This window comes from Musca domestica, unplaced genomic scaffold, assembly GCF_030504385.1.
Source record: "Musca domestica strain aabys unplaced genomic scaffold, Musca_domestica.polishedcontigs.V.1.1 2, whole genome shotgun sequence".
In the NCBI taxonomy this organism is placed as follows: Eukaryota; Metazoa; Arthropoda; class Insecta; order Diptera; family Muscidae; genus Musca; species Musca domestica.
In genome coordinates, this window is record NW_026712249.1 from 32,593,900 (window position 1) to 32,617,328 (window position 23,429).

The 23,429-nt window shown below is 36.4% G+C and overlaps 1 long non-coding RNA gene across 1 annotated transcript; it reads left to right on the forward strand.

Moving 5' to 3' along the window:
* The first annotated feature begins 301 nt into the window (after nt 1-301).
* LOC105261579 (uncharacterized) lies at nt 302-946 on the forward strand. Its single transcript, XR_009342043.1, has 3 exons — nt 302-438; nt 502-749; nt 811-946. It is a non-coding gene; the product is annotated as an uncharacterized LOC105261579 (long non-coding RNA).
* Nucleotides 947-23,429: the final 22,483 nt, after the last annotated feature.

Consider the following 23,429-nt stretch of genomic DNA (forward strand, 5'->3'; position numbering starts at 1 on the left):
AATATACACTTCAATATTCTAAGTCAAATTGAAAAAATCGCATGCGATAAAAAATATGAAAAAATAAAAAATTTTCAGATTATACACTTTTATGCCAAGAGAGCATTCTGAATTGATATAATTTGTCAACATCGGTCCAGCCATTCTTGAGATATAAGCATTCTATCTAACGTCCCCTCCTTTTGTATATACAAATTGTATATATTTCGCTATATAAATCGGATATATTTACTATCGGCACCTACGTAAGGGTCAGAATTGACCTGGGGCCTAATGCTCGTACTCGATATCGAGTTGTTTCGACAGATAATTTGAATTTTTGGATTACCGTATCCGTGATCGAATAAAATTTATCGATATGTCGAATAAAACTATTCGAGTTTTTGCCCGCCACATTCTACCTGTCGAGACCAAAACAAAACAGAAGAAAAACGAAATGTAAGTATTAAAAAATGTAATTATATAAATAAAATGGATATAATTGAGCCTTTTATTTCACAGGAGCACGAATTGCAACAAAATAAATTTTAAGCAAAAGGCAATTATGGCAGATTTTATGTCTGACCACCCGGGTCTTGCCAAAGGAAAAATTTCGAATTGTCCAGAAGGTAGAGCGTCATCCAATTGTTTGTGGGAGCAGTTGACAACCAAATTATGGTATCCCTTTCGGTTGAAGAACATGTGTTCGTTTTCGGTGGGTTTCTGCAATCCGAAATGTGTTCCATCTACACATCCAATTACTAAAAAATGTAAAAATGCATATATTATTTTATTTTAGAATCGAAAAAGTCAATATATTCTTACCTCCAGGAATCCGAAACTTTGTACATAAATGTTCCATACACAAAGCCGACTGGTCTGGTGAAAAGTTGATGTGTTCTGGACAAAGTTTTAGTTCCATTTCTTTTGCGACTCGCTGGACAACCCTGCAGGTTGCGCTTTGGCTCATTCCTATAAGAAAATCATTACCCACAGTGTGCTGAAAACTTCCACTGGCCAAGAGTGATAAAGTTGATGCCAATTGTAGAACTGCCGGAATGGACGATGACATATGTCCGGAGAAATCTAGTCTAGATAACACATATCGAAAAGCATCTTTTGTCAGTCTAAATCGTTGACGGAATCCGCAATGAATTGCAAAAATTATAAACACCACACTTGCATGCATTTTCATATTATACTTACGCATTTTCTGACAATGATAAGGGGTCACTACGTTCTCGAATTTGTCTTCTTATTATATTTATATTATTACCGTCCTCATCTTCCGAAGAGGATAATACAAAAAAACACGTATCCATAATTTTTTTCAACTTTTAATGAAGCGGCAAACAATTGTTTTGTTTACTTTTTGGATGAAAACATATGTTTCGATTGTCGGTATTTCGATTATTTTTTGACAATAATCGATAAATTTTTGAATAATTCCATTCGAGTCGTATCATTCAATTAGTAACTACGGATCGTAATTTAACTTCAAACAAAATCTCACTCTATATCGAGTATGAGCATTAGGCCCCTGTTCGTCTATTTGTGATTTCGCCGGGATTAAAAATATTCGCGGTGTAATGGAAAATTTGACTTTTATTTAACACAAATGTTGTGGCCTATTTCACCTACTAAATATTTCCCGATGACCATCAAGATTGGAAGGCTTCTGCTCAGCACTAAGCTCTAGCACCATGCTAATTTCCGTTTCGATTGGTTCATAATTACGACCTGTAGATCAACTACAAAATCAGGCAATTTTTCAGTTTTTGGTCCATTTCAACCCCTAAATATTATGCGATCATCTCCGAAAGAAATAGGGTTCTATTCTGATCTTTACCCCACCTACATTCTAAATTTCGTGAAGATCGTAATAATTTTTACATTTTTTTTTAATTTCATTGAATGAAGGCAAAAAATGTCGGAAATAACATCAAACTTTACAATAAGTTTAGATTTGTTCGAATTGGTCACCATTGGCACAAATTATGGCCTTCAAACGGCTAATGAAACCATCACACGCTACCCGAATGTTACTCTGCGTGCCCAACGTTTTAATACACCCTCCAGAATATTTTTGCGATAATGCTCGGCATTTATTCTGATGCCGCAGTCGATTAATACGAGCGGAGAGCGACCATCGGCTGTTATGGTGGCCCACACCATCACTATGGCCGGCGCTTGAGTTCTGGTGGCCAGCCGAAGGTGCACATTTTCACCGGCCTTTTATGGCAAGTAAACACGTTCATTTTGTTTGTTTACAAACTGCTGGACAACGAATGTTTTCTCATCGTAGGAAACCAAATTCGGCAGTTCACCACTTTCGGCGAAGCGAAGCAACTCTGTACCTCTTTTGAGTCCATTTTCTTTCTGTTGCGGTGTAAGTTCTTCCTCTTTTTGGAATTTTAATGGCTCATTTTTTAAATTTTTGCCGAATGGAATGGAATTTGGAATATATGTTCAGCTCACGGGCAATTTTTGGCCACTGCGACGCGTGTTTCGATCAAGTCGCTTCCTTACTTTTCGAACCATTTCTGCCAACGTTGCTAGTTTCTTCTGTCCGCTTCCTTGAGGTCGGGCTACGCTACCAGTATGACGGCAACAAGCGATGGTACGAGACACTAAAGATTTATTCACATTTAAATGCTGGAGTGCTCTAACGATAGCCACTTGTGGTTTTCCAGCCAAATATTAAGAAATCACACTATCACGCTTAAATTCCATCACGAATAAATTTTTTTCTGGAAAATTCTCACCAAAATTCTTTTGTGTGCTTGTAAACAATACAATGAGCTGTCACTGGAATAATTTTAAGAGCTGTCGGATGAGTGACTTAGAAATGACAGCAGTTTTAAATAAGTTGCAGTTGTTTCATCTCATCCTGTATTTTGGGGATTTTGAGAATAGTTCCTAACCTACTTCCAAAAACAAGAGCAAAGTTCTAGGCATTCTGAATTATTTGAATCAATTGCTTCTCACTCAGATTTCTACTATTGAAGTCTATTGTTTCCTTTTTCATCTTCCATCCAATATTAGCTGCTCCAAAATGCCACAAATGCCTAGCAGCGAAAATTTCCGAATTGTTCTTGACCCCACTGGCAAACGGTTTTTCATTATTCTTGGCATTTATGTCGTTCAATTGCCATGTCTTTATTCAATTCCCATGCGTACCATGTTTTTGTTGTTTATTTCTTTCGTACCATATATTGCTTCGTCGATGTTCTTATTGGTAATAGAACAACGAACGCAGGCAAAAGAAGAAGAAAAGTTGCTTATGTCATTGTACTGGTATTCCATCGTCAATTATTTGGAAGGAGGTAAAAAAGAACTGAGAGATTGGAAAAATAAGAATATTGATTGTTTTGGCCACACATAAATATAATACCCTTAAAAACGATAAACGCGGAGGAAGTGTGGTGACAATTGATTTTAAATTTTTATTAAATTTGGATTTAGAATATCTAAATTACAAAGAGTTAAATATTATTAAAGATGCACTATGATCTAGAAAATTTTCAACATATTTAGTTTAGTTGGAAATTTTGAAGAATATTTTTCAAGGTCCATCAGAGCAAATGTCGTTGATTTTTATAGAATACTTGTTCATGTTATACCTTATTCGCTGATTTGTATGCTTTCAGCGTTATGAGAGTAAATATTTTTTCTGGTACACACGATAGGGTTAACCCATTTGGCCCATATACGAAAAGATTCAAACTATGCCCATTTTAATATATCTATCAGCACTTTGGTCATAAAATCCATTTCATTTCTATTTTTTTTTTCAAACTACAGGGTGAGATGAAAAAACTGCATCCAACTCCAGACTGCTGTCATTTCTAAGCCACTCATCCGACAGCTGCTAAAATTATTCCAGTGCAGGGTGTGGCGGTTTCATTTACCTTCTGAATGCCATAATTCGTGCCAAAGTTGACCAATTCGAACAAATCTTAACTTATTCTAAAATTGGATGCTACTTCCGACATTTTATGCTCTCATTCAATAAAATTAACAAACAAAAAAAAAAAAATGTAAAAATTATGGCGTTTGACTTTGTTGCAGGTTTTTTTTTTATCTCATTCCTCAATTGTTCGATAAGGAATTTATTTTTCTTTTAGATTCATTTGAACCCCTAAAGATTTTGCGATCATCTACAAATTGAAGAGGTCCCTCTGTACAGGGTTGCCCATATTCGACGGACCTTTGGGCCCATTCCAATCGACGAGGCTTGTCCACAGGCAACATTCTTTGCGTCAATTGAATTTTGTACTGGAACAAATGCAAATCAATGCGTATAATCCGTTGTAAAGTGGACCGAGTCATGCCCAACTGCTGAGAACGGCGTTTTCGGGATGTTCTTGTGGACCTCTCAACACTGGCTCGTATGGCAGCGATATTCTCGGCCGATCGCCTTGGTCGACTTTTATATGACCTCTTCGGATTAGAAAGAGCCTTACCAGTCGAAAATTTTTCGTATAAACGCTTAATGGTGTTCTTAGAAGGCGCACTTCTTAAAGCACGTTGAGTTTTCACAATTGACTACTTGTAAATTTCAACTATTTCAGAGCGCTCGCGTGGCGTGTATTGGTTCATGGTAAAAATCTTCTTGGACTGACGCTTCAAACGCGGTATGTCATTAAGTGATGTGACATCTCTGTCAAAAGATATGGCGTTGCCAGAGGGGTCCGTCGAATAGGGTTGCCCATCTCCAAATTTAGACTCATCTATATGATTTGCTTGTCTACGATATTCTATATTCGAGAAGTTCGCCTCGCGTGTATTTCGAATATCGCCTCTAAGTAATGCTGGTATTTTTTCACACAAAAGTAGTGCTTCATTCTATTTCTATTTCAATTTAAAAAATCGCATGCGATAAAAAATTTGAAAAAATAAAAAAGTTTCACAAAATACTACCAAATCTTTATTAGCATCAGTACTGACATCTGTTTATGCGATTTTTTTTAGATTTTATACTTTTATGCCCAAAGGGCATTCTAAAATGACAAAATTTGACCAAAGCGGTCCAGCCATTCTTGAGATATAAGCATTGTAGCTTTGTATATACACATTGTATATATTTCGCTATATATCCGATACATTTACTATCGGCATCTACGTTACGTTCAGAATTTACCTGTTCGTCGATTTGTGATTTCGCCGGAATTAAAAATATATGCGGTTTAATGGATAATTTGACTTTTGTTGAACACAAATATTATGGTCTATTTCACCCACTAAATATTACCCGATGACCATTAAAATTGGAAGTCTTCTGCCCAGCCTTAACCTCTTGTCCCACGCTAAATTCCCCGTTGATTGGTCTAAAATTGCAACCTGAAGAGCAACTGCAAACTTAGGAAAATTTTCAGTTTTTGGTCCATTTCAACCCCTATAGGCTTCTATTCTGGCTCTAGCCCCACCACCATCCTAAATTTCGTGAAGATCGGGCCAAAATTGCGACTTGTAGCTTGATTACAAATTAACATGGACAGACGGACGGACGTATAAAAATACATAGCTAGATAGTTAGAACGACTCAGCTCGTCGAGATAGGAAGATCCATGTATACTTTCCTATGTGGGAATTCAATATTTCGATTTTTACCCAACACAAAATGTTGTAGGGTATAAAAATTAAAAAAATTAAATATTCTGTGTCAAATGACAAACTTACACTACTTCACCTCAATTCTCTCCGCATATCCACATTTATTGAGCACTTGATCTTATTTTCACCAAAACAAAAATAATGCCAATCACAAAGAATACTAACATTCTAAAGGAAATGATAATTTGCTGTTCTTGTCATTTAAATGACACAATAATTAAGCGTGTCATCTTGAGCGTTGCAAGTGTGTTTAGCTCGGTGAAGGAGGGGGTGTGTGTGTTTGTGGCTGTGTTGAGAGATACCCACGCACTTCTGACTATACGCGCTGTTAACAATGTAATGTATCATCATGCATCACCAGCAATGTCAAGACATACAGAATACAATAAGACCAGCGACAGCAACAACTGCGGCAGCATCAACACTAACCAAATGTTGCACCCACATGCTGGGTGAGATTTTCACAGCTTCACTTAACGCTGTCGGTGACATCTATTACCACTCGGTAAGAGTAGATTTCAGAGTCTTTGTTTCTTTCGTCACCGAAATTTGTGTAGCATTTTGGGGAAAAGTGACATCTCTGCTGTTGCCGTTGTTGTTTGATGTCATTTTCTGTGTTCATGCAAAAATGTGTTGAAAGTTAGAAATGCTACATGTCGCAGTCTGTCTGTCTGTTTGCCTGTTTGTTTGTCAGATTGCGGGTGAATACATTTTACAATTGTTGTTGTTGTCAAATACAAGAAGAAGGGAGTATATTTTCTACCAATGTAGCCATGTGTGTAATTGTGGACAGTGAGGTGGACTGAGGTGTCACGGCTTGAAGTTAGGAAGGGCAAAATAACGGTTTTGAATTGAAAATTAGTTAAGAGGAGAATAATACCCACTGTGAGTCTGAGCCTCTATTTTCATTTGTATACCCTCAGCCATATGGTTACAGAAGGTATAGACAGGGTGAGATGAAAAAACTGCAACCAACTTCAGACTGCTGTCATTTCTTAGCCACTCGCCCGACAGCTGTTAAAATTATTCCAGTGACAACTCATATATTTTTTACAAGCGTACAAGAGCATTTTGGTGAGAATTTGCTAGCAAAAAAGTTATTCGTGTTGGAATTCAAGCGTAGTGTGATTTTTTAATATTTGGCTGGAAAACTACAAATGGCTATCGTTAGAGCACTCCAGCATTTAAATGTGAATAAATCTTTTGTGTCTCGTAACATCGCTTGTTACCGTGATACTGGTAGCGATGCCGATGTAAAGGAAGGGGACGGAAAAAAAACAAAAGCATCAGCCAAAATGGTTCGAAAAGTAAAGAAGCGACTTGGTCGAAACCCACGTCGCAGTAATCGAAAATGGCTCGTGAGCTGAACATATCGCAATATTCAATTCGGAAAATATTATGAAGTGAGCTCGAGGTTAAACTATTGAAATTCCAAAAAGTGCAAGAACTTACAACTGAAAGAAAATAGACTCAAAAGAGCTAAAGAGTTGCTTCGCTTGGCCGAAAGTGGTGAACTGCCGAATTTGGTTTTCTCCGATGATGAAACATTCGTTGTCCAGCAGTTTGTAAACGAAGAAAATGATCGTGTTTACTTGCCAAAAAGGTCAGCTGAAAATATGCACCTTCGCTTGGCCACCAGAACTCAAGCACCGGCCATTGCGATAGTGTGGGCCGCCATATCAGCCGATGGTCGCTCTCCGCTCGTATTAATCGACCGTGGCATTAGAATAAATGCCTAATATCATCGCGAAAATATTCTGGAGCATGTATTAAAGCCTTGGGCGGGCAAATATTTTGGCCGCAGACCTTGGACTTTCCAACAAGACTCAGCACCATCGCACTCAGCACGTGCCACTCAAGAATAGTTTCAAAATGAGGTTCCTCGCTTCATTTCCAGCGCACAATGGCCACCAAATTCTCCGGATACCAATCAGTTGGACTATTGTGTCTGGTGTATTTGGAAAAGCAAGGTTGGCACTAAAAATTACCAAAGTGTCGATCACCTCAAGCAAGCGCTTCGCCGGGAATGGGCCAAAATACAGGAGAGCAACATTCGGGCAGCGTTTGATGGTTTCATTGGCCGTTTGAAGGCAATAATTCGTGCCAAAGGTGACCAATTCGAACAAATCTAAACTTATTCTAAAATTTAAGTGCTATTTCCGAAATTTTTTGCTTTCATTCAATAAAACTTAAAAAAATGTAAAAACTATGGCATTTGACTTCTTTTGCAGGTTTTTTTCATCTCACCCTGCATATTTTTAAAACTTAGATCGAGTTCGGAAATTGGCAATACCAGTCCATTCCTTCCTCCGCCACAAAAGGTCACAAATTTAATGGAAAATTATTTATCTAATAGAACTCATATAAAGGATCAGTAAATTTTGTTCAACTTTTGCAAATCCCAATATTTTTGCCAGTGATTGGCCAGGTGCAAAAGTGATCAATATCGAATCGTGTACCTCCCATACAAAAGATCAATATTTTGAATAAGTTTAACTCTCATAAAATGCAAAATAAGCATCCTGTTCTCTTCACCCCAAAATTCCACACTTCCACCATTTCCGTTATCTCCCCACAAAGCGAGAAGTGATGTATTGGGTAATATATATAATAACAAGTAAAGAAAAAACATTAAGTTCGGCCGGGCCAAACTTTTAATACCCTCTACCTTAGGGTAAAGAGAACATTAGAAGAAATTTGGCAAAAACCATTTAAATGCCGAATATCGGCAGGTACCGTTATTTTGGACCTATACTAAATCGCGGGCCTACACATACAGAGTTGTCCATATTCGACGGACCCATCTGGCAACGCCATAACTTTTGACAGAGATGTCACATCGCTTAATGACATACCGCGTTTGAAGCGTCAGTCCAAGCAGATTTTTACCATGAACCAATACACGCCACGCGAAATAGTTGAAATTTACATTCAACAGAGAAGTCAATTGTGAAAACTCAACGTGCTTTTGAAACATTAAAAAATGTGAGAAGTGCGCCTTCTAAGAACACCATTAAGCGTTTATACGAAAAATTTTCGACTGGTAAGGCTCTTTTTTATCCGAAGAGGCCATATAAAAGTCGACCAAGGCGATCGGCCGAGAATATCGCTGCCATACGACCCAGTGTTGAGTGGTCCCCAAGAACATCCCAAAAACGCAGTTCTCAGCAGTTGGGCATGGCTCGGTCCACTTTACAAGGGATTATTCGCATTGATTTGCATTTGTTCCCGTACAAAATTCAATTGACGCAAAGAATGTTGCCTGCGGACAAGCCTCGTCGATTGGAATGGGCCCAAAAAAACATGGGTCCGTCGAATATCGCCAAAGGAGCTAGAACCCATTATGACCAATTTTCAGAGAAATCCGTGAAAAAATGTGGCAAAAATCATCAAATTACAGAATATTGGGAGGTACCGTTATATGGGGGCTATACCAAAACGTTGAACTATAATGACAATAACTCGCCACACGAACTAGGACCCATTATGATCTGCAACTACCAATTTTCAGAGAAATTCTTGAAAAAATGTGTCAAAAGTCATCAAAAGTGAAATCTGCTAAATTTTGGCGCTCTACGTCAAATAATGTGGGCTGTATCGTGATTTCAACAGACAGACGGACAGACAGACGGACATCATTGTATCGACTTAGAATTTTATGCTGATTATGAATTTATATACTTTATGGCTTCTACGACGAGTATTTAAGGATGTTACAAATGGAATGACAATGTTAATATACCCTCCTTTCCAAGGTGGAGGGTATAAAAATTGGATAATACCAACTGTGAACCTTATTTAAATATATATCATGGATTTAGGGTAGTGACAATTTTGGAACTATATCCAACTCTGAATCGATTTTCAACAAAGGACTTTTTTTATCTCTAGTACCAAATAAATAACATTCCTCTATAGTGCATGATATGATTTCGACTATTTATTAGAGCAATAGATATATCGGACAGGGTTTCACCAAATGAAAAAATTATGTTGAATATAAAAAATCTATCCAATTTGGGCTAATATTACATATATTGGACAATAACCGTAGGTAAGTAAAAATCCGAACGGATATCGATCAGATTTGTCAGAGGTATTTTCGAACAGTATGTGGTGGCCGGTATCAAATCTCATTGTTGGTAAGTGAATATTTTCCATGTGATGGACTTAAGCACCAAATCGCTAAAAACATATATATAGGAGCTATAGGTATATCTGAACCGATTTTCACCAACACATGAAGTACTTTTTCCTGTTCTAAATTCCGCCGGAAATGCCAAAATTCAGTCAATTTGTCTGGTCTGATATTAGATATTTGGTGCCCAATAAACTTGATGTCGGATAAAGATATATATGGGAGCTATATCCAAATATGATCCGATCTCGATAATTTAACAGAGGTATTTCTGAGCTGTATCGGATGTTTGGTACCAAACATGGAGTGCACATTATCTAAATTTGAACCGATTTTATCCAAAATTTGATGTGTTTGCTTCTACATTGGATTTGCCAAAAAAACTTTTGTTTTAACCAAATCGTATACTTCTTAGCCAATCAGAATGACAGCCGGGCAGATATACATTCCTTTTGCGGACTTCAAATTCGTTGTAAATAATATTGTACACAAAGACAACAGTTAAGACCACTACCTTCACGAGGAATATTTTTTTATTTTTTTTTTCAGATGGTATAAACCCCCTTGCAGCCATTAAACTGAGGACACCATGGATTGGAGAAAATCTTAAGATGTCTCTAACCGTTCAAAAATCAGCGATTTTTTTCGAAAGATATGTAGAATGCCAATTTGAATTGATAATTTATACTATTTCAGAGGAGATAAACAACGCAACCAATACAGATATACATTTCAATTCAAAGCTACCTTCAAAAAGACCTTTTTTTATTTTCTGGCTCATATGCATATTTACTAAAAGTTGTTAGCAAAAAAAAAATCGCAAAAAACAATACTGCCAATTTTAAAAACTATTATTGTTTTTTAATCCCTTACGAAAGATTAAAGGGTTTATATTCATTCTAGTTCAAGTACAACGAATATTGTCCATAATGCCAATTTTTCATATGGCCATGCGTAACGGAAAACAAGGACACCGGTGTGTCTCATGGTTTTTGTTTTCAGAGGAATGTTTACAAAAAATAAAGTTTTTAATACCATTTCTCATCCTGCTCCTCCTCCTGCTGCCCATCTCTTATTGGCAATAACCTTCAAAAGGTAATAACTAAATTATACCTTTACGCAGAATTTATGTATGTGTTTGTGTCGATATTTTTTCCCCCAAACACATGTCCTTGTAACTTGAAATTGGTTATGATTAAGGTATGGAGTTGTGTGGCCATTGTAAATCTATGAAAAAAAGGTTTCAAAGTGGTGACACATACACACACAGTTTCACATCTCATAGAAAAGAGAGAGAAAAAAAACACAACGTAACATTTCGTTGATGTATGAAATTTATTTTAATTGAAAAAGTTATTCGAATTTGTCAGCTCTTTTATAAGCCCTTTTATTTATGAATATGTGGTTCTGAGTGTGTGTGTGTGTGTGTGAGTGACTGAAAAAATATACATATATTTTTTTAAATCTTATTAAAACTTTAGTTAATTGGAAAATGTCCTTTTTCGGTGTTATTTTAAACCAAAATAATAAAAATGAAAATAAATGGGTTAAGATGCATGAAACTGAAATGAATTGAAAGCATCCTCTTTTGTTTTCAATTTGGCTACATTCAGAAACAGATACTTTTTAAAGGGAAAGAAATTATATTGTGCTATTCATAAGGATATAATTGGAGAATTTTTTTTCTTAGTCTTCAAAACATGAGCAGTTGAAATTTCCAATAAATAAGTTACATATACATATCTTTATCCGCTATCAGGCTTATTGTGCACTAAATGATTATATCAGCCCAAATGAGGTGAATCTTGGCAATTCCGACTGAAATTTGTTTCTGAATTTATTCCAGAAACAAACATTTAAAATTTGGTGAACATCGGTTCAGATATAGCTATAGCTCCCGTAAATATATTATCCCATTTAATTCCCTCACATGCGTAATATGCACTCCACAACAATGATCTTTGGTACCAAATATCCAATACAGTTTGGAAATAAGTGCTTAACATTTTGTCAAGATCGGTTCAGTTTCGGAAATAGCTCCCATGAATACAGGGTTGCCCATATTCGACGAACCCATGTTTTTTTTTTTTTAAATCAAAGAAAAAAATAAAAATTTGGTGGTTGACAATGTTAATCATTTAATTTGTTCCAACTAGAATTGTTTACATCAATTTTTGAATGAAATATCTCTCAAATGGCCACCTCTGGCGTTGATGACTTATTGTGCCCTTTTTGCTGCATTTTCCATCGTTTTTGCCAACATTTCGGCCGGAATAGCGGCTATTTCTTCACGAATGTTGTCCTTGAGCTCTTCTGCGGTCCTTGGCTAGTTAACGTAAACCTTTGACTTCAAATATCCCTACAAGAAGAAGTCAGGCGGCGTCAAATCGGGCGAACGCGGTGGCCAGTCCAAATCACCACTTTTCGACATCAAACGGCCCGGAAACAAATTCTTCAGAAAATCGATTGTTATTCGACTTGTGTGCGGTAGAACGCCGTCTTGTTGAAACCAGGATTGCCTCATACGCTTTCGACGAATAATTGGCATCACAAAATTGGTCATCATGTCGCGATAACGCTCCTGATTTTGTGGTAACAGCATGGCCATTTTCATTTTGGAAGAAAAACGACCCAATGACCGTTTTCGCACTAACGCCGCACCAAACTGTGACTTTTTCCTCATAAAGAGGCACTTCTTGAATCTCCTGAGGATTTTCAGTGGCGTAAAAACGGCAATTTTGCTTATATACGGTCCCATTCAATGTGAAATGGGCTTCATCGGACATGATAATTTTGTTTCAAAATTGCTCGTCATCTTCGGCCATTTAGATGACTCTTTAGGCCCATTCCAATCGACGAGGCTTGTCCGCAGGCAACATTCTTTGCGTCAATTGAATTTTGTATGGGAACAAATGCAAATCAATGCGAATAATCCGTTGTAAAGTGGACCGAGCCATGCCCAACTGCTGAGAACGGCCTTTTTGGGATGTTCTTGGGGACCTCTCAGCACTGGCAACCCTGTATCTTTATCTGATTTCAGATTTGTTGTGCATCAAATGGCTAATATCAGCACAAATTAACCTATACTTGTCACTTCCGACTGAATTCATTTTAAAAGTAGGTACTTCAAATTTTGGAGAAAATCAGTTCAGATATAGCTATAGCTCCCATGTATATATATTGAATCAGATTTGGTTTTAAAGTCTCTGGCATGCGTAATATGCACTCCAAAACAATGATATTTGATAATGGAAATGCCTCGGACAAATTTGATCGAAATCGGTTCATATTTCCAGTTATGGTACATTGAATGGAAGCGAGAAAAGGGCGGAAATAGCATTAAATTTTTGAATAGGTTTAGGTTTATTCGAATTGGTAACCGTGCCAAAGGTTTGCAATTATGGCCTTCAAACGGCTAATGAAACCGTCACACGCTGCCCGAATGTTGCTATGCTGTAGTTGGGCCCATTCCCGGCCAAGCGCTTGCTTTCCAAAATACTCCTGACTCTATAGTCCAACGAATTTATATCCGGAGATTTTGGTTGCCATTGTGCGCTGGAAATGAAGAGAGGAACCTCATTTTGGTCTGAAGCCACCTAATTTTATTATTTTAAAAATATTTTTTGTAAGAATCCTTCTCATAATGAAATAACTAATCCCATTTTCTCAAAAATATTTCATCATCTCATTATGTCATCTCCATTAAATCAGTCCACTCAACTATTTCAATATTTGTCTCTTAATTTAGTTACTAAATATTGTCGCTTCTTCCATATCTTAACTAATAAATAAGAACTTAAATAAATACCTTTCCTTCGAACACTTATGAGAACATGTGTGTTTGTGTGTATTTAACAATTCTGTATAATTTCCATGAAATTTGTTTACAAAATTGTTCTTTTTGTTTGTATGTGTTCAACATTATAATATTTTATAGAATTTTATTATATTTCTCGAGAAATGGAACAATTCTTTGGGCATAAGAAAGCAGAATAAATAATGCTGCAAAATAAATATGAATATGCATATGTATTTGTGTATCTGCAAATAAATTTGTACAAATTTGTATCACTCACATTATATTTAAATGAATGTGGTTGTTTGTTAGAATGTATTTGTGTGTGTCCAATAACATATGATAGATATTTAAATAATTATGGATATTATAATGAGTTGTTGTGATTTTTTTTTCTCATACACATTTTGAGTAAAGGATGTTACTAAACTCTTTAGATTGGTATTCTGTTTGAAATTTAAAACTAATTTTAAAACATTGGAAATTTTAGTGATGTAGATTACAGGGTGAGATAAAAAACTGCAACTAAGTCAAAAGCCATAATTTTCAGATTTTTGTTTTTATACCCTACAACACTATGTGTTGGGGGTATTATAAGTTTGATTGGGCCAAAAATTATGTAACACCACGAAATATTGATTTCCCACATAGGAAAGTATATATGTATCTTCCTATCTCGCCGAGCTGAGTCGATCTAGCTTTGTATGTCCGTCTGTCCATGTTAATTTTTAATCACTCTACAGGTCGCAATTATGGCCCGATCTTCACGAAATTTAGAATGGAGGTGGAGCTAGGGTCAGGATAGAACCCTATTCTTTTGGGGTTGAAATAGACCGAAAACTGAAAAAATTCCTGATTTTGTAGTTGCTCTACAGGTCACAATTATATATAAGTATTGCAATTATCGTCCGATCCTCACGAAAATTTTCACGAGGGTAGGGTTGGGCTCAGAAGGGCTAGGCCTATTGTTTTCAAAGATGTCCGCAATATATTAGGAGGTTGAAATGGACTAACAACTAAAAATGTTGCTGATTTTGCAGCCGCTATAAAGTTCACAAACAGAAACCAAAGGACACGAAATCTCGCATTAAGTTAGAGTTTGGGATAGCGGGTATAATTGACCACTGTTTTTGTGTTAAAAAAATACCAACATTACTTACAGATGATATCCGAAACACACAAAAGGCGAACTTCTGGCTTTATTGTGCTGTTTTCGTTGACGAATATAGCCAAATATCGTAGACAAGCAAATCATATAGATGAGTCTAAATTTAGAGATATAGAATGGTCTATTGCTTTTGGAGATGATCGCAAATTAGTTTAGTTAAAATGACCAAAAAAAAAAGAAAAAATTTCCTGATCACAGAATTGAAGATAATTGACACACCTGAGAAGAGAGTTAAGGACAGGGAAGAAATGGACTAAAAAAATCGACTACAACAACTAACAGCCCGATGGAGTGCATAAATGTTGGGCAAATGTCCCTATTCAAAATCCTAATTTCAAAAGCAAAATCTTCCAAAATGGATTTGGACATAAAGGGGCTTCTAACATATTGTAGTGTTGAAGGGTATAAAATAGTCGGCCCCGCACGACTATAGCCTTTTCTTACTTGTTTTTTTTTTTTTTTTAATTTCATTGAATGAAAGCAAAAAATGTCGGAAATAGTTTCAAATTTTAGAATAAGTTTAGATTTTTTCGAATTGTTCTCCTTTGGGATGAATTATGGCTTTCAAGCGGCCAATGAAACCGTCACACACTGTCAGAATATTGCTCTGTGGTATTTTGGCCCACTCCGGCGAAGCGCTTGAGGTGATTGATATTTTGGTATTTTTTAGTGCCAATTTTGCTTTCAAAAATATCCCAAACACGGATTGGTATCCAGTCCAAATTATTGGTTTTCGGAGATTTTGATGGCCTTTCCGGGCTGGAAATGAAGCGAGGAACCTCATTTTGTAACCATCATTGTGAGTGCTGAGAAGGATGATAGTGAGTCCTGTTGGAATGTCCAAGGTCTACGGAGAGCGATCATCGGCTGTTATGGCTGCCCACACCATCACCATGGTCGGCGCTGAAGTTCTGGTGGCCAACTGAAGGTGCATATTTTCAGCTGACCTCTTTGGAAAATAAACACGATCATTTTGTTTGTTTACAAACTGCTGACCAACGAATGTTTTCTCATCGGAGAAAACCAAATTCGGCAGTTAACCACTTTCGGCAAAGCGAAGCAACTCTTTAGCTCTTTTGATTCTATTTTCTTTCTGTTACGGTGTAAGTTCTTGCACTTTTTGGAATTTCAATGGCTTTATCCCGAGCTCATTTTTTAATATATGCCGAATGGAATATTGTGATATCTTCAGCTCACGAGCCATTTTTCGGCCACTGCGACGCGGGTTTCGATCAAGTCGCTTCTTTACTTTTCGAACCATTTCTGCTGATGTTTCTGTTTTCTTCCGTCCACTTCCTTGACGTCTGGATACGCTACCAGTACAACGGCAACGAGCGATGATAGGAGACACAAAAGATTTATTCACATTTAAATGCTGGAGTGCTCTGACGATAGCCACTTGTGGTTTCCAGCCAAATATAAAGAAATCACACTATCACGCTTGAATTCCATCACGAAAAACTTTTTTCTGGAAAAGTCTCACCAAAATGCTTTTGTACGCATGTAAACAATTTAATGAGCTTTACCTGGGATAATTTTAACAGCTGTAGGACGTTGATATAAAAGGTGACCCAACTTGAACTCAATTCCAAAATTTAAATAAATTATAGCGTACAAATCCACTATGCAGCGAATTTTGACTTAAGAGTACATACAAAGCCATGACAATGGATAGCGAAGGGAGTTCGTTAATTGGATATGGGAGAAAAAATGCTTATTGCGCTGATCAAAACATCTGCAATGAAGATCCATGCCACTGTGTGGTGTAATTTTTAGGCGGGAGGAATTATTTTGTACTTGCCTAGAATTGAGGAATGAATGTGGGGTCGGTTGCAAAGGAGTGGACTAATGTTGTACATTTCATATTTGACTTGTGGCAAATTTGGACTACATCGACAACTTCATTCACCTTTACTTGGAAAATGTCGAAATGTGCGTGAGATAACTGATAAAGTGGATCAGAAGGAGTTGGCCGATATATCCTATCTTCGCAACATATCTTGTGTTAGTAGAAATATTGGGATGTGTGAAATTTGAAGAGAATCGTAATTTCATATCACATTTTACAAGAGTTAAAATTATTCAAAATTGTGACCCTTTGTGTGGGAGGTACATGATGGAGGGGGGTCGATATATTCCATTTTCGCACCTGACATAGTACGGATACAAATGTTGGGATTTGTATAATTTGAACAAAATTGGATGATCCTTTCTTGTTCTTTACGGAAAATTATTTTCTGTGAAAAAGTTTACCTTTTGAACTCGTCTAAGTTCACGAAGCACCACGTTATGATAAATCGGATACTCCCTTCGAGAGTTATCGTGCGCACCACCCAGCCAGACATACAGACGGACACCCCTAGATCGGCTCAAATATTCTGAAACAAATTAGGGTCCAAAGGACCCTAAGGTCTTAAATCGTTATTGCGACAAGGAACATTTTGGTCGTATCAAATAATATATACCTTCTGTAGCCATATGTCTGATATTCTTCGTAGCATACCAGATGGATGGAAGAGTATGTCTTCATGTTCATCATAAAAATTGAAATCGACTTAACGATGCTGATCTGTCTGTTGACATCTGGATAGAAGCGAGGTTATTTTATATGTAACTCTGATATTTTTATACCCTCCACCATACATAGTATGGAGGGTAATTAACGTCGTCATTAATCGAAACAAAAATTTTAGACCCAACAAAGTATATATATTCTTGATCAGCGTGAAATTCAAAGACGATTTAGCCCTGTCGTCCGTCCGTCTATCTGTCTATTGTAATCACGCTACAGTCAAAACGAATTAAGATGGGAAAACAAATTGCAAAGATCTTTTGTCTGCAGGCAGGTCAAGTTCGAAGACGAATTGTCTGAAAATCCACACAAGGAGCTACATTTTTCAATGGAATCGTCCAAAATTCCACACAAGGAGTTCCTTGTGAGTACCTTATCTCCTGAAAGAGAATTGTCTACATTGGTCCACGATATCGTATAGCCCCCATATAACGGTACCCTCCGATATTCGGTATTTTGATGATTATAGCCACATTTTGTAATGGAATTGTCTGAAATTCTACACGAGGAGTTCTTCGTGAGTACTTTACTCCCTGAAAGAAAAGTGCATATATAAGTCCACAATATCGTATATTTCCCATATAACGGCAACTTCCGGTTTTCGGTATTTTTAAGATTTTAGCCACATTTTCCAATGGAATTGTCTTAAAATCGACACAAGGAATTCCTTGTGAATACTTTATACCGTGAAATTGTCTAAAACTCTGCCCTCTACCCTCCTATATTCGTTATTTTGATGATTTCAGCCACATTTTTTAATGGAATTGTCTGAAATTCTACACGAGGAGTTCTTCGTGAGTACTTTACCCCCTGAATATCGTATATTTCCCATATAACGGCAACTTCCGATATTCGGTATTTTTAAGATTTTAACAAATTTTAATGGATTTTGTTTTTTTTTTTTCTAATTCGTTCCAAATGGTGGAGGGTATCCAAAGTTCGGCCCGGCAAAACTTACTGCTGTTTTATTTGTTTATCCTGTTCTTTGTTTAAAAAGGGTTTTCCATGGAAGCCAAAAACATATTTTCAATTAAAAATTCAGTATGTTAAAAACTGTAACATACGATCCAATCTTTAAAATTTTGATGTCTTAAGAACGCTAGTTTTGTAAAATTTACAGTTTTCAAGTTAAATTGTCAATTGTTGTTCGGGGTAAAAATTCGACAATTCCCTGATCTTATTTTGACACAAGCAAATCTTCACCGATAAATGTTATATTTTTTTTTATCCGCAATAGTTGAGAAATACCGTTTTGTATTTTTATGTATATTCTTTTTATTCTCTACAGTAGCCTCTTGGAATATAATTTTTCTTACACTGGCATTTTGCATAAAATAATAACATCTTCGTTTAGCAGAATGTTATTTTCCGATTTATGATTGTCTATTTACATAATTTGCATGAATTGTTGGTTTGATTACGAACAATGTTCACATAAATAATCCCAACAATACACAGAGAACAATGTATGTGTACATGTGTATGTATGTATACATCTGTATTAGTACTTATATCCACTTCTTTGTTTTATTCCAGCTTCAATATATTTTTTTGTTCTGTTTCCTAGATATTCATGAAAATATTTACATACGTGCTCACATTTATCATAGGGAAATTTCCTGTTTTTGTTTTTCTTTTTTTTTTTTGCCCCAACATTCTCGAAATGAAAGAAAGGAATAAATAAATGAATGAATGCCTTGTTGATGTGAAACAAAGAATTCCCCCAGAATTTATGAAAAAAATATTCTTGTTTGGAAAGTCATTTCTTGGAATTTGATTTATTTGAAAAAATAAGACAAAACAAAATAAAAAATAAACCAGAACATAATTGCAGCAATTTAAATCAATCCTTAAGAAGAGAAGATACATTGTTTGACTTTAAGTCAATGTCAGGGAGAATGAGAAAACATAAACAAAACAAATGTTCATAAATAAAATTTAAATTTAATATGTGGATGTGTAACCTATAAAAAGAACTGAAAATAATAAATTGCATAAAGTTGGAAAGGACATATAAAAATATTTTATTATCTTAGAGTGACGTTTAGTCAAACCTGGAGATATTTTTGAAGATTTGATATTAATAGTGCAAGCTTAAAATATGGAAGCAAAATAAGAAAAACAATTGGCCTAAGGATGTCGAAGGCTTTTGTGTGTTTATAACTCTGACATATGTGGACCAATATTCTATTTTTCAGCAGAGATATTCTATTTTCTGAGACACTGAAAAATATTTGTAAATATTTCAAGGAGCTATTTGAAACTGGAGCCTATAATTTAGATATTAAAACAAGGCGTATACGTTACATTAATAAAATTATTAATAGATCATACGCCACAGTGAACACGCAATCATTTTAAGGCTTTAATAAAATATTTACAATTCAACACGAACACACAAATAAAGGGTAAGATGAAAAAATTGCAACCAACTTCAGACTGCTCCCATTTCTAAGCCACTTGTCCGACAGCTGTTAAAATTGTTGACAAGCGTAAAAAAGCATTTTGGTGAGAATTTTCCAGAGAAAAGGTTATTTATGATGGAATTCAAGCGTGATAGTGTGATTTTTTATATTTGGCTTGAAAACCACAAGAGGCTATCGGTAGAGCACTCCAGCATTTAAATGTGAATAAATCTTTTGTGTCTCGTACCATCGCTCGTTACCGTGACACTGGTAGCGTAGCCCGACGTCAAGGATGTGGACGGATGAAAACAGCAACATCAGCAGAAATGGTTCGAAAAGTAAAGAAGCGACTTGATCGAGACCCGCTTCGCAGTGACCGAATAATGGCTCGTGAGCTGAACACATCGCAATATGACATTCGGCAAATATTGAAATATCTAAAAAGTGCAAGAACTTACACTGCAACAGAAAGAAATTAGACTCAAACAAGTAAGCAAAGGCTATAGTCGTGCGGGGCCGACTATGTTATAGCCTGCAACACTACAATATGTTAGAAGCCCCCTTATGTCCAAATTCATATTGGAAGATTTCGCCTTTGAAATTAGGATTTTGACTAGGGACATTTGCCCAATATTTATGCACTCCTTCGAGCTGCTAGTTGTTGTGGTCCATTTTACAGCTAAATATAATCCAATGGTTTTCCAAAATGCTAGAATTCTTCCCTGTCCTTAACTCTCCTCACAGGCGTGTCGATTGGCTTCAGTTGTGTGTTCGGAAAAACATTTCTGTTTTTGGTTAATCTAAACCCCTAAATATTTTGCAATCATCTCCAAAAGCAAAAAGCCCCTCTGTATCTCCACATTTACACTCATCTATATGATTTGCTTGTCTACGATATTTGGCTATATTCGTCAATGACATCAGCATAAAAAAGCCAGAGGTTCGCCTTTTTGTGTATTTCGGATATCGCCTGTACGTAATGCTGGTATTTTTTCACACAAAATTAGTGGTCCATTCTACCCGCTGTCCTAAACTTTAAATTTATGCGAGATTTCGTGTCCTATGGTTTCTATTTGTGACCTTTATAACCGCTTCAAAATCAAGAAAATTTTTAGTTGTTTTTTGTTGTCCATTGCAACTCCTAATATATTGCGGACATATTTGTAAACAATAGGCCTAGCCCTTCTCAGCCCAACCCTACCCTTGTGAAAATTTTCGTGAGGATCGGACGATAATTGCAATCTGTATATAATAACCCCAACCTGTGTTGTAAAGTGAAAGAATATTATAAAATATTATAAATCAAATTGAAAAAATCGCATGCGATAAAAAATATGAAAAAATAAAAATGTCACAAAATACAACAAAGCCTAAATTAAAATCATTATTGGCATATTTTTCTGCGATTTTTTTAGATTTTATACTTTTATGTCAAGAGGGCATTCTGAATTGACAAAAATGAAATTTTTCAAAATCGGTCCAACTATTCTTGAGATATAAACATTCTAACGAACATCCCATTCCTTTATATATATAATTGTATATATTTCGCTATATGTAACCGATATATTTACTATCGGCATCTACGTAACGGTCAGAATTGACCTGTTCGTCTAGTTGTGATTTCGCCGGTTTATTGGAAAATTTGACTTTTATTTAACACAAATGTTGTGGCCTATTTCACCCACTAAATATTACCCGATGACCATCAAAAGTGGAAGGCTTCTGCCCAGCCCTAAGCTCTAGCCTCACGCTAACATCTGATCTGCAGAGCAACTGCAAAATCAGGAAATTTTTCATTTTTTTGTCCATTTCAACCCCTAAATATTATGCGATCATATCCAAAAGAAATAGGGTTCTATTCTGACCCTAGCCCAACCTCCATTCTAAATTTCGTGAAGATCTGGCCATAATTGCGACCTGTAGAGTGATTACAAATTAACATGGACAGACGGACAGACGAACAGACGGACGGACGGACATACATAGCTAGATCGCCTCAGCTCGGCGAGATAGGAAGATCCATAATAACTTTCCTATGTAGGAAACAAATATTTCGTGGTGCAACATAATTTTTGGCCCAATCAAACTTATAATAACCCCAACACATAGTGTTGTAGGGTATAAAATGCTATAGAGTTGCTTCACTTGGCCGAAAGTGGTGAACTGCCAAATTTGGTTTTCTCCGATGAGAAAACATTCGTTGTCCAGCAGTTTGTAAACAAACAAAATGATCGTAATTACTTGCCAAAGACGTCTGGTGAAAATGTGCACCTTCTGTCGGCCAAGCGCCAGCCATGGTTTGGGCCGCCATAACAGCCGATGGTCGCTCTTCGCTCATATTAATCGACCGTGGCATCAGAATAAATGCCGAATATTATTGCGAACATATTCTGGAGGCTGTATTAAAGCCTTGGACACGCAAATATTTTGGGTAGTGTTTCACATGGTCGGCCCCGCACGGCTATAGCCTTTGCTTACATGTTTTCTCATCAAAATATTTTTTGAAGTTATCTTTAACAAAAACCCTTCCCCCTGGACATTTCAATAGAAGTGGTAATATTCAGTTAAGCCAATTTTGATATTGATCGGTGTATCTTTTGAAGGTAGCTATTATCCTTTAACCAACAAGGTGTAGTTTGCCAAATAAATGCAACAACAACAACAACAAAACGATAAAAATTGAGAAAAACAAGTGAACAATCAGCAAACCCCCTTAACAATTAGGTACATATATATGTATGTTTTCGTGTGTGTGTATGTTTTGTTATTTGCCATTGATACACCGGGGATTCACCACATCTATTGTTTTTCTTACTTTGAACTACAACCACCAAACAAAGAATACAAATTGTTTTATGAGTTTCACATCCAAACGATTATTATTTTTTTTTTGCAATTCTCGGTCTGGGTTCTCTGCAGCTTGTTTTGGATATTTTTCTCCATTTTCGCTTACATTTTAAGGTAAATTGAATTTTATGTTTTTATACCCTCCACCATAGTATGGAGGGTATATTAAGTTTTTCATACCGTTTGTAAAACCTCCAAATATACAATTTCGGACCCCACAAAGTATATATATTCTTGATCAGCAAAAAATTCTAAGTCGATTTAGCGATTTCTGCTTGTCTCTCCGTCTGTGGAAATCACTCTAGCTTCCGAACGAATTGAATTAGGTTGATAAAATTTTGCTCAAATGTGTATGGCTTTTGGTATTGAAAATGGGCCATATAGGTCCACGTCTTCGTACAGCCCCCATATAACGGTACCCCCTGATATTCGGTATTTTGATGATTTTAGCGACATTATTTACCAAATTGTTTCAGTCTTGTTATTGGAGGTTCGTAAGGAATACCACAGCCTAAGAAAGAAAATTTTCTGTGCAGGTCCACGTTATTGTGTAGCTCCCATATAACGGTACCCCCCAATATTCGGTATTTTGATAATTTTAGCGGTATTATTTACCGGAATTGTTTCAAATTTCACATTTGACGTTCGTAATGGACACTTTAGCCTATGACAGAAAATTGTCTGTGCAGGTCCACGTCTTCGTATAGCCCCCATATAACGGTACCCCCCGATATTCGGTATTTGGATGATTTTATCGACATTTATTACCGGATTGTTTCAAATTTACCATTTGACGTTCGTAATGGACACTTCAGCCTATGACAGAAAATTGTCTGTGCAGGTCCACGTCTTCGTATAGCCCCCATATAACGGTACCCCCCGATATTCGGTATTTGGATGATTTT